This window comes from Hordeum vulgare, chromosome 2H (genome assembly GCF_904849725.1).
Source record: "Hordeum vulgare subsp. vulgare chromosome 2H, MorexV3_pseudomolecules_assembly, whole genome shotgun sequence".
In the NCBI taxonomy this organism is placed as follows: domain Eukaryota; kingdom Viridiplantae; phylum Streptophyta; class Magnoliopsida; order Poales; family Poaceae; genus Hordeum; species Hordeum vulgare.
The window spans coordinates 625,739,832-625,758,756 of record NC_058519.1 but is presented as its reverse complement, the minus strand read 5'-3'; positions in this window follow the sequence as shown (position 1 = coordinate 625,758,756).

The following is an 18,925-nucleotide window of genomic DNA, read 5'->3' as shown; positions in this document are numbered from 1 at the left end:
CACCACCCCGCGATTGATGGAGGTCTGGCCATGCGAATGGCCACACATTCTCGTCGTGGAACAAGCCGGATTCCACAATGATTTCGAACAATTCATGTCAAATGCTGGGTTAACCAACTTCATCGCAGATGAGTGTGACCAATACCATACCCTCACTAATTCCTTCATGCAAAATTTCTATTTTCTGAATAAGCATGATCCACCTTTAGTGCGGTTTAATTTATATGTTGAAACCCGCCAAATGCCGCTTACTAAATTGTGTGAGATATATTTATTTCCCTCTAACAAGGAGTTAAGAGAGGCCAAGCCCATCGAGTTTGAGGACTTCCTGCTCACTTTAATGGTGGGTGAGGGAAGAGGTGTGTCGAAAGCCACTACCACTAGCCTGTAGTTTCCTTCTGTGCATTACTTTGCTTTATTTGTCATGAAGTGTTTAACTGCTAGGGAGAAGGGTAGTATACTTAGCGCTCCTGACCTTGTCATTGTACACCGAGCACGCCATAATGATCACACATTTAATTTAGGCGCTATTATTGCTCGTCGTTTAAACACTAACAAATCTAAGGGCAAAATCCATGGTGGTATTTATGCCACTCGCTTAGCGAAACGCTTTAACATCCCTTTTCGTCATGATGATTATCTTTTACCACGAGTTTATCCAGACCATCAGTCTATGGTGGCTCACCAGTTCATTGATAGTGATGATTCCTTGGATAACATTCATTTTAACTTGGTTTTTAATGAGGTTACCCGTGATGTTATTCTGTTGCTTGCACCTGCCTTGTTTGATTCTATTGCGAGGCACGGATACAGGATCATGCGTGAGGACATTGTAGCCTACCGGAAGGCCCAGGCAGTGGCTGAGCAGGAGCCTCAGGAGTGGGACTCTCGGGTGCCGCTGCTCAAACACTTCTACATGAGACCGGACAGCTACTACGGGTGGTGATTACCAAGCTAGCCCAAAAGCCTAAGCTTGGGGGAGTACGTGTTTCCACCGACTTTACATTCATGTTCACATATTCTAGTTGTCGGTGTTTGATACATCTCCAACGTATCGATAATTTATAAAGTATTCATGCCATGTTTGCCTATGTTTACAATACTTTTATATGGTTTTGCTGCACTTTATATGATTTATTTAGATCTAATCCGCACTAACGCCGCTTTCAGTAGAACTACCGTGGTGTTGTTTTTTGTGCATAAATAAATGTTCTCGGAATTGGACGAAACTTTTTGACAATTTATTGGAAGAAAAGAGAAATACTGGAGCAAAGAACCACCACACGGGGGCTCTGGTGCCCACTAGACACAAGGTCGCGCCATCCCCCTGGCGTGGGCTGATGTCTAGTGGGCACCTCATGCCCCACCTTGGCGTGATTCCAACGCCCAAAAAGCCTATAAATACATAAACCTCCAGAAATAACCTTAGACGAGAAGTTCCACCGCCGACCAATCTAGAGACATTCCAGTACCCTGGTCGAGAGGGGAAATCATCTCCGGTGGCCATATTCATCATCCTCATGGCCACTGTGATAAAGAGGGAGTAGTCCACCCTCGGGGATGAGGGTTTCTACTAGTAGCTATGTGTTTAATCTCTCTCTCATGTTCTTGAGATGTCATGATCTTGATATATCACAAGCCTTGTTAATATAGTTGGATCATACGTTGTTTTCCCCATGCTATTGTTGTGATGAATTGAGTCTTTAACTTTAAGATCTCGTTATGTTGGATTGAATATTCAGGTTTGAGAGCACATAATATATGTCTTGCATGCGTATACCCGTGGTGAATTTGGGGTATTCAAGTGATTCACTTGATATATGTTGTGGCATCAACTCCTGGATCCCCGAGGTGAAAATGGGGTAATCTAGGCATAGGAATTGATTGCATGTTTTCATACTATGTTCTCCGATAGAAATCTTGGTGTCCTCCTTGAAGTTCTTTGTGCCGGATTGATTATTATGAATCTGAATTTTCAAGGTGTTATTTTAGTACGAACTCTTGATAGATCGATCGAAAAGGATAACTTGTTATCTTAGTACGAACTCTTGGAAAGATTGATCGGAAAGAATAACTTTGAGGTGGTTTCATACCCTACAAACAATTTCTCCTTATGTTCTCTACTAGATAGGAACTTTGGAGTGATTCTTTATCGCATGTTGAGGGATTGCCATATGATATAACTATGTTAGCATTGTTGAAAGATTGCATTAGCGAAAGTACGGACCCTAGGCCTCATTACCAAGCGTTTATACAACATTTTGCTCGCTGTTTTACACTTTATACCTTGCTTTTTTATATTTTCATATTACAAAAATCTATATCTACTATCATTATGTAGTGCCCCAGATGTAAACCTTCCCTATTTGGAACCTATTGCAAGTGGGTCCACCTTGTCATGATTATGATGTTATATTTGATACCATGATTTCATGTGTGTTCCCTACTTCTTCCTTCCCATGCATGCATGCATAGCATATCATTGCATGCCCTTGACTTGTGTTGTTGCTATATGATCTTAGCATTTCATGTGGTGTGGTGATCTTGTGGTTAGCTACCTAGTGTTGCATGTATTCTTGTGTGTGTGTTGAGGGGCTACTATGAGTGCATTTGATAGTAAGTTGCTTAGGTTTCAAACCATCCTCCCTCCCTCTCTATTTCTTCTTAAAGTCAAGATTCACTCCTTTCTTCCCTGTTTTAAAAATATCCAATGTTTAGGGATTATTGTGAGTGTGAAGTTGTGATAGTTTGGTGTTTTTAAAAGTGTTGAAAGCAGGTGCAATAAGAACAAAACAGAGGCATTAATTCTGTTTTGTGAAATATTATCTGCTCCTAAAAATCTTGATCATATTTTATTAAATAGGTCATATTTTCGTATGACCAGGGGGTATTTTCTTTTGAATTTATCCAAGTAGTTTTTGCCTTGTATTATTTTTCCTTTCTGGCCTTTCTTTTAAATAGAAGTAGCCCAGGTTTTTCTTTTCTGTCTAAATGGCGCCAGTGGGCTCCCTCTGCCTGGCGGCCCTTTCCCTTCCTCCCTCGCGCAGGTGGCCATCCGCCTTTCATCCTCCTCCTAACGCCGTCCGCACCCCTGTGCTTCTTTCCGTCAGTAGCGAGAGACAGAGAGAGATGACGACGTTGCACAAATGTCGAGGGGCCCCATATAACCTGGGCGTCCATGTCCCCCCCCCCTCGCCTAGGGTTCCTCTCCATTCCCTCCTGCCGCCGCCACCTCTCCCCATCTCCATCTCTCTCCTTCTTTCCCTGGTAAGCTTCTGTAGGAGTAGCAGAGAGAGAGAGGTCATCGCCGCCGTCTACCTTCGTTCCCGTCGGCGTCCGGTGCCGTCGCCATGTCCACGAGCTCGGGCCTCGACCCTGCGCTCCATTCCCATCATCGGTAGGGTCGGGAAGCGACCACACCGACGAGCTCGACCTCGTCAACGGCGCGAACCCAGTGGTCTGCCTCCTCTTCTTCGGTCTGCAGTTCAGGGCTTCGTCGTCGTCGATCTGCCTCATCTCCGGCGCCCTCCTCCTCCGATCCGAACCTCTACTTCCTCCCCAAGGTGAGGATCACCTCCCCCTTCCTTCTTTCCCCTAGATCGGCCGGATCCGAGGAAACATGTTGCCGTGTTCCCTCCGTTGTAGTTCGTCAGAGCAGCAGCAGATTTCCCTCGTATGTTGTGGTGTGTGGAGCAGTGCTAGTTGTTGTCGCGCCTGTGTGTAGTGCATAGCAGGGGCTCCCTCCCCGCGTAGCCGTCGAGCAGCAGCTGTAGATGGTGCCCTTCGTGCGCAGCAACAGGCGTGCCTAGCGTTCTTGTCGCCGGCGAGCAGTAGTAGACGCACAGGTGCAGAGTAGATTCAGTTGAGGTGCTAACCTATCTCGGTTTAGCCCTCCCCTCTGTTAGACTTCTGGCCGTAGCGTAGTGGTATCATGCTGTTGTGCCTGTTGTGAGGTCGTGGGCTCGATCCCCCTCGGCGCCCCTTTTTGTTTGATTTAATTCCTCGGCACAGTAGAGAGCGCAGCATCATAGTTTGCCTTGTTAACTGCTCTGTTCTGTCGAGCGAGAAGGCACAGCAGGGTGGTTTGCACCCATGTGTAGAACCAGTAGAACAGGGGTTCGAACCCAGAGACTACCTTTTTTTTCTGTGTTCTATTTTTTTTCTTCCTTTGCTGTTTTAGTTTCTTGCAGCCATGTTCATTATAGCATCGTGGTGTGCTTGCACATGAGCGCCTTATATCTTTTTTTCCTTCTCAGACCAGCAAGTGTGTGTGGTAGTTTGCTAGTTATGTGAACCCTTGGTGATGCACTTGTGTGTGTGAATATTTACTTGGTAGTAGTCTTGTGGAGGTTATCCTATACTGGAAGGATTGCCAGCATAGCATTTTGTTGTGTGTGATGCACTAGAGTTTCATGTGTAAGTGCATCTTATGAGGGTTATGATGTGTGTATGGTTGCCATGTGATGCAAGCTATGATTAGCATGTGTAGGTATGTGTGTTGATCTAGAGCATGATGTGCTTGTGGGTGATGTGGAGTAGATGTGTGTGTGAGAAGCATTCCACCTTTGCAAGCAAGCTTTGCACCTTCACATGACCATATGTGAGAGGGCATGGTGTTTTGTTTGTGTGGATAGCTTGGTAGAAGTGGTTGTGAGTTGATGTGCATGACAGAAACATGGGGTTCAAACCCCCATGTCAGTTTGTCATTGTGCACATGAGCTCAACCATGTAGTAGTTGATATAGTGAAACTACATGAAATGATGCACTTTTCACTAGGCATGATTTGGAGTAGTTTCCTCTTCCTTAATTTGTGGTCACTTGTTCCAAGTAAGTGCCCACATATTATATATGATTTTGGGGTAGAATCTCCCAAGGAATCCAGTGGTGAAGTTAGTTTTGCCATTAGGATACTTTATGGAGTTGACATATTCACATGTGTTGCAAGTTTGCTCTTTGTTTCCATGGAATAGGTTGAGCTCAAGGGCATGAGCTTTTGTGTGGTAGTAGTAGGGGTTTTTCTCTACACCATAGTGGTGTCATTTATCTCTTGGTGTTACTTGTGTGCAAGTCATGCCTAGACAAAGTGGGCATGTGGCTGGAAATTCCAGATTAGTGAAAATCTGAGATTTTCACTAAGTCTGAGAATCTGGATACATTTTTTCTCCTGTAGATGAGGTTGTGCTGGTCATTGTGTTGTGATCTAGCCTTAGTTTAGTGCTAGGAATTTGGACCTGATATGTTTGTGAAGCTCCGTGTTAAGTTTCATCTCATTTGGAGTCCTGTAGGTTATGTTTTGGCTGCTGTCAAAAGGCTTCAGAACAAAGACAGAAAATCAGGTGCAGGAATTTTCACTAAGTCCCTAAGATCTGATGGTTTTGGGAAAGTTTGCATCCTTGTATCTTCCTGTGCTTAATTACTTTTGGTGTGATTCTTGCTTGTGCTTGTAGTATTCTTCGTTGGCTACACCCACATATATTATTTGTCATATTTGGAGGGCTGTAGCTATGTTGCATGTAGCTCACAAAGTGCTAAGATGCAGATTATGGCAGATTGTGTAGTTTTGTCATTTTGGTGTTTGTGAGTGCTTAGTTGGTGATGTGGTGTTCTTCCTTGCTCCAATCCATTCATGTTGGGTTGTTATATGTCTTGGAAACCTGGAAACACCAGGGTTGTGCCAATTGAGTATGTGGTGATGATTTTGATACGTAGGTCTGTATATCCTGTTTCGTTGATTCTCGTTGATCCGTAGCTCCGTTTGTAGAGTTCTTTATATGCATTTGCATCGTTTTCTCGAGACGCATATGATCATGTCATTCTCATGCATGTCAAAATAGCTTAGGGTACAGTTCTGTCCAGGAACTTGTATTAGCTTCTTTTGCTTGTGCTAGTGATAGAAATAGTGATGCATGCTCATTTTTCATCTCATGCATCATGTGCTTGTTGCATCTTGAGGTGTTGTTGTTCATTGGATTTTATTATTATGTTGGGTAGCACCGGGATCGGTGAACAAATACGTGGATTCAGGAGAGTACGTGCAGGACGAACAAGAACAATTCCAAGCTGAGGATATCACAGGCAAGATGATATGACCTTGATTCCATCTCTAGACTTGTTATGCTAGTTTGCATTTCCATGTCATATTGCTCGCTGCCTACCACTAAATTAAATTGCCTCTTGATATGACATGAACCCAAACACTGATCCCTTCCTAGCAAACTTGAATGGCTAAGTAGGCTTTGCTCAGCTACTAATGTTAGCGTTGCTAGATGCAGGTGCTTTGACTCATGTGATAACACGAGCTTGATATCATTATCTTAAATGTTGTTATTTTAATTAATGCACCTATATACTTGGTAAATGACGGAAGGCCTAGCCTTTTGCCGGGTGCTTTGTTCCGTTATTGCCGCCTTAGTTACCGGTTACCGGTGTTTGATTCCATAATGATCGCTCCTAACACGTTCGGGGTTGTTATGGGGACCCCCTCGATAAATCGCTTAGTGATAAGACTTGTCCGGCAGGACCCAATATTGGTGTTAATTTGCTAATCACTTAATAAACTGCATAGGGAATGATCACCCCGAGGATCTTTAATCAACAACCCAGGCCAGTGCTCCTCATGAGTGTTGGTCCAAACTAGAGCATCGTGCGGGGCCATCCCGGGGCAACCTGGGAAATTTCTCTGGCCACTGTACGCTTCGCTTATCCGGCGTGTCCTGAGACTGAGATACGCGGCTCTTGTCGGGGTCGTCGACACGTCGGGAGGTCCTGCTAGCCTTGTCTTACCTTAGCGATATATCTTGCGTATAGGAATCCCAGTGAAGCTTTGGTTTCCCCCAGAGTTGAGGTTTTCCTCAAAGGAATCCGACGAGATCACGAGATTCGTGATAGAGGATTACTTTGCGACCTGTGTACGTTTGTGATGAACTAGTTGGAGCACCCCTGCAGGGTTTAATCTTTCGGAAAGCCGTGCCCGCGGTTATGTGGCAACTTGGAATATTTTGTTAACATCCGGTATTAGATAACTTAAACAAAAGCTAATAAAATTGCCAACTGTGTGCGTAACCGTGACTGTCCCCTCGAAGATCTCTCTTCGACCGGGAACACGGTGGGGTTATGAATGACGTAGGTAGGTGTTCAGGATCACTTAGTGATCAAGTATTCTCGACCGCTAGTATAGTCCACCTTCATAAATGTTCTACGTAGGTTAGCCACCAAATCAAGCTTAGGATGCTGCAACCTTAAACACTTCACCTTATCCTACCTAATAATTTGACTAGTTCTGGCACCAAGGTCTTAGATTGCTGAGTCCCCGTGGCTCACGGATTCCTCCAAAATCCCAACAGGTTCAGGTACCCCAGAGAAAGATGATCCCGACGACACTCAGCTGGCGTGGTAGTACGACGAGGAAACAGACCGCCTTTACGTGAACTATCCAGAAGATTGAGGCGTGGTCGTGATCGTGGGCCTGCAGACAGGGTACCATAGCCTTTCTATGTTTTGTAGTCCGTAGCGGAACTACCTTGATTGTATGTGTGATGTACTCTGAGATATTTATGAGAAGACAATTGAATCCCTGATTGTCTATCTTTATTATTATGTATGTGTTGTGTTATGTCGGGACCCCGATCCTAAGTCATAAGAACCCAGCCTGTAACACATCACATCACTTTGCGGCCTCACGCACGGTAAACTCCACGGCTGCCACCTTACCTTGGCCGGGACCGTTTGCGTCTTTTGGCTCACGTATATGAATATGTTGCTAGCATTCAAACGACAAAGAACCCGGGTCGACATGACTAGTTATAAACCCCAGCGGTACAACCGTACAGGGACAGGCATACATAACCCAGCAAAGCAGGTGTCGGTCATCAGCGTGTGTAGACAAGTCGTAGCAAGCTACAAGGACTCCATTACATCGCGTGACATTTCCCCGAGGGGACAGACACATCAGCAAAGAAGGATACATGCCGGTCAATCCATGTGTCCCGAGCAGTAGAAAACTACCAAGGCTCGATGGAATCACAAAGAGGCATTTCCCTGTAAGGAGTACTACTAAAGGCAAACAACTAGGTGTCGAATCCCACACATATAATGCATTTCAAACATACACACACTATGCACGATATGTGTAGATACAACATGGCATCACAACATAACTCTATGACTCAAGCATTTATTAAAGACTCATAAAAGTCAACATAGTGTGATATTACAAACAGGGGTCTCGTGACCCGACACTCAAGTCATACAAACAACAAACGGAAGCAATTCATGTCTGGGTACAGACATCTACTAAAAGTGGCAGGAAGAGCCTGAAAAGCTACTACGACCCTACCAAAGGAGCCAGACCTCTGTCTGGGATTCCCAAGCTATTCCGATCAACATCGAACACGTCGTGTAGAAACCTTTAATGAGACTAAATCTTCTCTGCAAAACATAAATAAGCAACCGTGAGTACAAAGGTACTCAGCAAGTCTTACATCAGAACTAACTACATATGCATCATGTTTCAATGAAAGGATTGTGGGGTTTGATTGCAGCAAGCCAGCTTTGACTCTTGGCTAACCTGTACTACGACTATGAGTTCTTTCTTTGAGGTGGGATAGCGCACACGATTCCACATATTCACCAATTCAATACCCTACTATGGATCCACTCTCGTCTCCCCACGAGAAGGCCTTCCATAGCACTCACACTTATCTTGCATGTTTTTAGAGTATCCATTTAAGTTGTCTATGTACCACGTAATGTTTCCAAGTAGTCCATAACCGAGGACGCGGCTATTCGAACAGATTGAATCACCCTGCAGGGGTATACTTCTTCACACATGCTCCCACCACTTAGCACCATATGCACGTCATGCATCTCGGCAACCTTCAAGCGGAAGCACTGGCGTGGGTGTCGGCCACGACCGTTAACCACACAAGACCCCAGTCCAGGTTTATCGCCTATTTGAGACTGAACCCGCAAGGAAGTCCGGCCGAGGTTTCCTCTACGGCCCCAAACGATGCGCGCAGGGTTCCCAAGCCCACCATTCGGGTGCCACTTGGTACACCGTGCCACTGTGTATCTACCGTAGTGAAGCCTACCCCGTCGGGCAGAGCTAAACACGGCCGCCAACACTTTTCCTACAAACACCAGAAACTAATTGCAACTCCTGGACAGAGATCTAGGCAATTAATAAGTCGAGCGGGGTCATAATTCAGGGCCCAATGCATGGTAGTATCTTGTCTTGGATAACACACACAGAACTCAGTTCTTAAGGACGGTCCCAATGAGACAACCCACCATGTACTCCTACATGGCCTCTCATCGCTACCTTTACCAAATCAGATTCACACCTTTACTCTCACACTGTAGAACATGATCACAACCATTCCGATTCATCATCCATATGGATCAGACCCGGCACGACTCTAAGCATAGCAGGCATTGTAAACAAGCATGGATGAGTAAGCACAACAAGGCTCAAGCAGTTGCTACTCATGCTAAGTGGTTTCAACTATTTACTGTGCCAAAATCAGGTCATGCAGAGGAATGGGTTCAACTACCGATAATATGCACAGTTGAATCGTGTTTGTCCTAATGCAGTAAAAGAGAGCAGGAGCGAGAGAGTGGGTTTATTTCAATATGCTCAAGGGGGGTTTTCTTGCCTGACACGTCTGAAGATAGCAATGGGTCTTCATCAATGTCAACGATCACATCGTCGGGGATATCGTTTAGCGAGGGGGAACAACACCGACAAACAAGAAAGAACAACAATTACTTCACGGGAATGCAACACTATGATGCATGCTCAACACATGAAATGAAAGGTGGCAGGGTTAATGTGGCTATCATTTCTTAAGGTGAAGCTGGTTTGAATTAGGATTCAAACATCACTTCAAGCCGGTTATTGTTCCGGGTACCCTTTTAATTGATTCGACCTGATGCTCATAACAAATTGTTTCCACATGTACGGAGTTAGTATTTTGAGGTACTGATTTGCATTGACCAATTTTTGAGCATAGTAATTGAAGTGGAAATCAAATAAGTATCAATTTCCAACTCCAAACTATTTATTAAATTTACCCTATTCATCATTTTGCCTATTTGGTGTTGTTAACTTTTTCAAACATGCATGAAAATGTTATAATCAGATTCCTTGGATTTTTCTGATACTTTTTCATATATAAATTATTTTCATCCGAGTTATATTTTAATTTCTATGATTTTTACAAGTTTTAGTCATTTTGTTGGAATTAATTTATAAACAGAAAATCAATTACTGCGTCACTGTGATGTCATCACTGCGTCAGCAGTCAACAGCGCCTGGGCCAGGTCAAACCTGACCAGCGGGGTCCACTGGTCAGTGACCCAGGGCTTAATCCCGCGTTGACCCGCACTAATGGGACTTTGACCCACGTGTGGGGTCCTCTGTTAGTGGCTCTAGGGGGGGGGGGGGTTAGCTTGCTAACGACTGGCCACGTCGGCCCCCACCGGAGGGTGGTCGCCGGCGACCATAGTCGCGGCGGAGGGCTCGCCGGAGTGGCGCTAAAACGCGCTACACGGCACCAAATCGGGCGCGGCTTGCGGCTAATCAAAACTGGCGAAGCGGCTCGTCTTCCAGAGGTGGCAGGAGGGACTGAAGATGGCCGGAGGGACACCGGCGACGAGCGCGCGCGGCGGCCGAAAGTCGAGCTCGTCGGGGAGGAGCTCAGGGGGACGCCATCGCGCGGGGAAGAGAGGGGAAAGGAGCAGGGGCTCACGGGGGTTTCATTTTTGGCATCGGGGAGGTCGGTGAAGCCTGGTGGCAGCAGATCGACGACGGCGGATCTCGGTCACCGGAGATGAAGACGACGACGATGGCAGCGCCAGGGGGGGCTCCGGCTTGATTTTCTCGATGGGGAGGTGCAGCACGTCATGGCGGAGGGAATGAGCTGCTCGGATAGGACTAGCAGGGGCCGGAGGGCACGGTGGTGAGCTCGAGCTCGAGCTCACCAATGGCGGCAGAAGAAAGAGAGAGCAGGGCAGAGGAGAGGAAGAGAAATGGAGAGGAGGGGGAGGAAAACGGGGCGGCTCTCCCGAGCCTATCCCACTCACCAGGGCGGCGGGGAGCCAGGCAGGCAGGTGGCGTGGCGCTCGCACGAGCTCGCCGTCCCCTGCTTCTCCTCTGCCTTCTGGCAAGAGGTAGAAGACAGGGGTGCCCCTGGTGGGCTGGGCCAACAGGTGAGCACATGATAGCTCTCTCTCTCTCTCTTTTCCTTTTTCTATTTTTATTTCTTTCTGGTAATTAGGATTAGGCTTTAAAGTAAAATGTTTAGATATTTTACAAAACCCCAAATTAGTGTTATGTGACAGTGATAAAAATAAGCAATGCCACATAATAGTTTCAACATTTTGTAAAACTAGGAAGTATTGGGAATCAATTAATTTATTTATTTCAGTGGCTTTTGTGTTTAAAATAAAATGCCAAGAGTATTTTTAAAAAGAAAACCAATCCTAAATTGTGTTTTCCAAGATTTATCAAAAATGATGGACTTTTATGGAGGCCATTTTGGGTTCATTGATTTGTCACCACTTTGAATTGTTTTGCATATAGAGTTGCTAGGGTTTTTCTCTTGTTTTTCCATTTCACTTCAAATGCAATAATGAAGATATGAGCACAACCTTGCTATTCATCAAAGGGGTAACTAGGGATGTGACATGTTACCTGTTTGCGAGACGCTTAGATGCGCTTCTTTCCAATTTGGGGCCTCGATCCCCAGAGCGGAAAGGACCGCATCATGGTCGTTACACATTACTACACTTGTATCACCATCTGTTCGCCGAACTAGTGCACCTATACAAATTACCATTGTATTTGGTGTGTTGGGGACACAAGAGACTTTTTATTATTTGGTTGTTGGGTTGTTTGAGAGAGCCCATTTTCATCCTATGCATCCCATGGATTTGTAAACCTTAGGTCATCCACTTGAGGGAAATTTGCTACTGTCCTACATAACTATGCGCTTAGAGGCCCAACCCGAGTCTACAAGAACAAGTTGTGTAGTCGACATCAAGTTCTTTTGTGGCGTCGTTGCCGGGGAGGTGAGTGCTTCAAGGTATATATTTGGATCTCGCAATTTAATCTTTTAGTTTTTTGTTTCTAGTTTGGTTTATAAAATAAAATTACAAAAAAAATGAAATTGAGTGGTCTCATATTGTCCATCTCTATCATGTCTTTCTTGAAAATGATGGAAAGGAAAATTATGCTCAATTGCTAGAGGAAGAATTTATGAAAATGCTTAATGTGAATTCCTTTAATGATGAGCATGGTAGAAATATTGTTAGTATGAATTCTCCAAATAACCATGATGCAAATGATATACAAAGCCACAAGCTAGGGGATGCTATGTTTGATGAAGATGCTATTTCCCCCCAAGTTTTGATGAGCAAATTTATTATAATGAAACCATGCCTCCTATCTATGATGATTATTGTGATGACATTTATTCTATAAAGAATAAGGATAATCATTAAACTTGTCATCATGATTTTAATTTTCACATGGATTATGCCACTCAAGTATCACATGATAGTTATTTTGTCGAGTTTGCTCCCACTATTATGAATGTGAAGAATTTTTCTTTTGTGTGTAGTAATAAAAATTCTATGCTTGTGCATCATGAAAAGAATGTTGTATGTGATAGTTATATTGTTTAATTCATTCATGATGCTACTTAAAATTATTATGAGGGAGGAACATATGCTTGTACGAATTGCAATAATATCAAGTTTCCTCTCTATGTGTTGAGAAATTTGAAGTTGTTTTGCCTTCCTATGCAAGTTGATTCTTGTTCCCAAATTTTTTTTGCTCACAAGATCCATATGCATAGGAAGTGGGTTAGGCTTAAATGTGTTTGCCATGTGATTCATGATGCTCTCTTTATATTTCAATTAATTATTTTTATGTGAGCATCATTGAAATCATCATGCCTAGCTAAAAGGCATTCAAGAAAAGCGCTTGTTGGGAGACAACCCAATATTTATCCTCTGTGTTTTTGAGTGTTTACATGATTAATATACTGTATTAATCATGTTTTATAGTTTTTATTTCAATAAAGTGCCAAGTAAAGCTTTTGGGATAGTGTGGATACTTGCTTGTTTGATTCTGTGCAAAAAATAGAAATTTTGACGTCCGGTGCAGAATTTCTATGGTTTTACTGGACCGTCACAAACATATGAAATTTATAAAACTATTTGGTATGCAAATTATCTGCGTTTTCCTAATTTTTCAGAATTTTTAGAGGCAGGGAAATATACTTTTAATGCAGATCTTCACAGACTGCTCTGTTTTTTGACATATTCTGTTTTCCATGCATAGTTTGCTTGTTTTAGTGTATCCATTTCTTATATTTAGTGATATAAATTATGGTAATTATAGAATACAGTAGGTATTATGTGATAACAATTATTAATCTTGACTTAGCAGTACCTAAGTGAATGATCTATATTTATCATACTAACCCATCTCACAAAGTTCCGTTAAGTTTGGTGTGATTGGAGTTTTCAAGTTTTGGGTGAGATACCAATATGAGGAGAATAAGGAGCGGCAAGAACCTAAGATTGGGGATGCCAAGTCACCCCCAAGGTAATATACAAGGAAGACTCAAGAGTCTAAGCTTGGGGATGCCCCGGTAGGTATCCCCTCTTTCATCTCCAACATTATCGGTATATCTTACTTGAAGCTATATTTTTATTCATCACGTGATATGTGTTTTGCTTGGAGCATCATTTTATTTTGTTTTACTCTCTTATATGTTCTTTATTATCATGTTTTTCAAGAAAAAGTTCCAAGAATGGCCTTTTAGAATGCTTGAATTGCATGTCGCATGCGTGCTGTATAAAAACATAAACTTTTTCTATAGTATTTGAATTATCATTTTTTTACTGGAACGTGGAAAGCTTCTTAAATTTCTACATAGCACTTTCATACAAAGTTTTAGTCGCGTAATAAAATTTCAGAATTTTATGAGATACACAAGTACACTGTTTATAGATATTCCTACAGACTGTTCTATTTGGACGGATTGCTCTCATAGTTTTGTTATTTACTTATCCTATAGTTTCCATACCATATATTGGTAGATATAAATTATGGAAATGAAATTATACAGTACCTAATGTTTGAAAATTATTATGCAACTTGTCTTGGCAGTACATAAAGAGTTGATTTATTCTTATGTGTACTAACCTATCTCATGAGTTCTTTTTAAGTATTGTGTGGATGAAGTTTTTGACACTTAGGTGAAACAAGGATATGAGAGATAGAAAAGCTCAATCTTGGGGATTCCCAAGGCACCCCAAGTAAATATTTCAAGACGTACCAAGAATCTAAGCTTGGGGATGCTACACATCCCACCTTTCTTCATCAACAACTATTAGTTACTCTATGTTGAGCCTAAATTTTATTTGTCCACATGATATGTGCTATTCTTGGAGGGCCTTTTTTATTTGTCGTTTGAATAAAGTTACCATATCTGAAAAATATTTTTTGAGAGAGAGAGAGTTCTCAAATAGAAACTTGATTGTTTGACTACTCATTGATCTTCACTTATATCTTTTGAGAGTAGTTTGATTGTTTGCTCTTGTGTTTCACTTATATCCTATGAGTAAATTATTGAATGAATTGAATACCATGAAGTTGAAATTATATGTTCATGTCATGCCTAGTACTAGCTTCACATCAGGTTTATAAAGTGAAATCTTTTGAAGCTTGACAATTACAATATTGGTCATACAAGCAATTCATGAATGATTGGTATAAGGAAGAGAACTTTCACATATAAATATATTATCTTGGACATCTTCTATGATTGTGAATACCCATTAATTATTTTGAAACTTGAGCAAATTAGTTGAAGTTGGACAAGGAAGACAATCTAATGAGTTATGGTTGTGTATGTTTGCATAGAAGTTATATTGTTATGGACTGTCCAACATGTGGTGTTTGCTTAGGATCTTTTGCTAGCCAAAAATTCGTACTAAGTAGAGATACTGCTTGTGCATCCAAAAACCCTTAAACCTAGTTTCTTGCCATGAGTGTCCACCATACCTACCTATCGATTGAATAAGATCTTTCAAGTAAGTTGTCATGGGTGCAAAAAGGCAATATAAATCGCTTCTAAATCTGTTTGATCATTTAGTGTAAGGGAAAATTGAGGGTTGTACGAGCTTGTGATGGAAAAGTAATGAAAGTGATGGATTGAATAACAAAGGTTGCTGTCATAAGGGGAAATATAACTTGACATTCTTTTGCATTAAGGGATTGTGCATACAAAACCAAAAAGCGCACGACAACCTCTACTTCCCTCTGCGAAGGGCCTATCTTTTACCTTTCAATATTTACTTTTATGCAAGAGTCAATAGTATGCATTCTCATTTCAACCTACATTATTCTCTAGTTCACAAGCATCATGTGGTGGGAAAAAGATCTAGGCACATATGGGCAGTCAAATATATTTCATCATGACTTATTATTGTTGACAATTATCTCTATGATAAATGAGTTGGGAGGCGAAACATTAAGCCCCTATCTTTCTGTGTGTTTGATGGATGCCATTTGTTCTAAAAATACGATTTGAGTACTAGCAAGCATAGAAGGTTATATGATGATTGAGTATGTGGAGCTCGTACTTAGACTTTGTTGAGAATAAGTTGAATTGCAATTGTTTGGTGACTAAGAATATAGGTTGTTAAGTTTCAAGAGAGTTCATTGTCTGAACCATAACTTGTGAATTGGTTGCTACTTTATCATGATGAGTTTTATGAGAAAGAGTTGTTGTTATGATGCTAGGAAAAGTGATTGAAATTATCATTGATCAAACTTATGCACTATGCTAGCATTCACACTTCATAAATTATTTCTTTTATCATTTACCTACTCGAGGACGAGTAGGAATTAAGCTTCGGGATGCTCATACGTATGCAACGTATCGATAATTTATGAAGTATTCATTCCATGTTTTCCTTTGTTTACAATACTTTTATATGGTTTTGCTGCACTTTATATGATTTATTTAGAACTAACCCGGACTGACGCTGCTTTCAACAGAATTACTGCGGTGTTGTTTTTTTTGCAGAAATAAAAGTCCTCGGAATTGGATGAAACTTTTTGACGATTTTTTGGAAGAAAATAGAAATAGTGGAGCAAATAACCACCACAGGGGGGCCCCGTGGTGCCCACTAAACACAAGGCCGCGCCAGCCCCCCTGGCATGGGCGAATGTCTAGTGGCCACCTTGTGGACCATCTTGGCGTGATTCCAACGCCCAAAAATCCTATAAATATAGAAACCTCCAGAAATAACCCTAGACAAGAAGTTCCGCCGCTGCAGGCCTCTGTATCCAAGAAAAACCAATATGGAGACGTTCCAATCCCCTGTCAGAGAGGGGAAATCATCTCCGGTGGCCATCTTCATCATCCCGACGACCACCATGATGAGGAGGGAGTAATCCACCCTCGGGGTTGAGGGTTTGTACGAGTAGCTATGTGTTTAATCTCTCTCTCTCTCTCTCTCTCTCTCTCTCTCTCGTGTTCTTGAGATGTCATGATCTTGATATATCACGGTCCTTGTTAATATAATTGGATCATACGGTGTTTTTCCATGCTATTGTTGTGATGAATTGAGTCTTTCACTTTAAGATCTCGTTATGTTGGATTGAATATTCAGGTTTGAGAGCACATAATATATGTCTTGCATGCGGATACCCGTGGTGACTTTGGGGTATTCAAGTGATTCACTTGATATATGTTGTGGCATCAACTCCCGGATCCCCGAGGTGAAAATGGGGTAATCTAGGCATAGGGGTTGATTCCACATTTTCATACTATGATCTTCGATAGGAATCTCGATGTGCTCCTTGAAGTTCTTTGTGTGGGATTAAGTATTATGAATCTGAACTTGTTATGGTGTTATTTTAGTACGAACTCTTGATAGATCAATCGAAAAGGATAACTTGATATCTTAGTACGAACTCTTGGTAATATTGATCGGAAGGAATAACTTTGAGGTGGTTTAGTACCCTACAAACAATTTCTTCTTATGTTCTCCGCTAGATAGGAACTTTGGTGTGATTCTTTATCGCACGTTGAGGGATCGCCATATGATACAACTTGTTAGCATTGTTGAGAGATTTCACTAGCGAAAGTACGGACCCTAGTCCTCATTACCAAGTATTTATACAACATTTTATCACTGTTTTACACTTTCCACCTTGCTAATTTTACATTTTCAGATTACAATAATCTATATCTTCTATCATTACTACACTTGTATCACCATATGTTCGCCGAACTAGTGCACCTATACAGATTACCATTGTATTTGGTGTCTTGGGGACACAAGAGACTTTTTGTTATTTGGTTGCAGGGTTGTTTGAGAGAGACCATCTTCATCCTATGCCTCCCACGGATTGATAAACCTTAGGCCATCCACTTGAGGGAAATTTGCTACTGTCCTACAAAACTCTGCGCTTGGCAGAGAGAAGCGGGTATGAACTCAACTTGTTTTTGTTTCTGTAAATATGTTTAGACCAATATCCATGATTTAGCGTATTATGACCAAACATGTTTGCCATGACAATTAGAGATTATAGTTGCTCATACCATGCTTAAGTAGCTAGGAGTGGACAATGATTTATCTTGGATTTCAATATGCATTAAAATGGTTGTGATGTAGTATGATGATATGGTATCCTCCTCTGAATGTTCAAGTGGCTTGACTTGCCACATGTTCACGCATGTAGTTGAATCAAAACCAACATAGCCTCCACGATATTTATGTTCATGGTGTTTATATCCTACTCATGCTAGTATGCAACGATAATTATTCATAAGCATGTTCATGACCGTCTTCGCTCTCTAGTTGGTCGCTTCGCAACCTATTTGCTAGCCTTTGCCTGTACTCAGCGGGAATACTGTTTATGCATCAAAATCCTTGAAACAAAGTTATTTTGGACAAGTCCACTATATCTACCAATATGCGGCAATACCCTGCCGTTCTAAGTAAATTTGCATGTGCCACCTCTAATATTAAATGAGCTTCTCATTTGTGTGCCTGGACCGCTCATGGAGCGAGAGGGGCCGGTCAGTAGCTTCCATGTTAAACAAGTTATTCTCATGATGAGTGTTTATTCACTTGTCCTTGCATGAGAAGGGCTGGTAAAAAGGGGATTCCCAGTCACAAATAATTAAACAAAAGTCCCCCTGGATTGTTGTTGGTATGGACGGCACCCATGGATTCGGTTAACCGTGGAGTGTGTTTGTTGGTGGAGGGGGTAAACCTTTACTTTTATGGCTTGGGAATTGCCGCTAATTTGTTTGTCATGGAAGATACCGATAACTCTTGGTCGTAACGTTGACAGGAAGGGTGTACCTCCAAAAATAATTTATCTCTGATTTTCGTTGTGAGCTCTGGCACCGCTGCAAATCCCTGCTTCCCTCTACGAAGGGACTTTCTACTTACTTTCGTGTTATTTTATTTTTATTTTGAGTCATCATCTTCTCAAATAAGCACCAGACTCGAGAGCACTTCTGTCATCCTCATGGTTTGTGTCCAATTAAACATTGTTTGCGGCATGACTCGATCTCCTCTACCATGAATTACAATGTGTAGTCGTTGTTTGAACTTTGGAGGTGCTCTGTATTTATGTTTTGTGGTCTCAGAAAGGGCTACCAAGATACCATTGTTGTCATATTACATCATGATTGTTTTGACAAAGTGTTGGCGTTTGAGTTATCTTATTAATGCTCGCTAGTTGATTACGCCATTGATATGAGCTAATGTAGTTTCTAAGGGTTATTGCCAATATGATTAGTCATGACTTATGTTGAAAACCTGGGTGCTATCTAAGCATGTATATGTAAACAAGAACAGTAGAGTTCATAAAAGTTTTCCTTTATC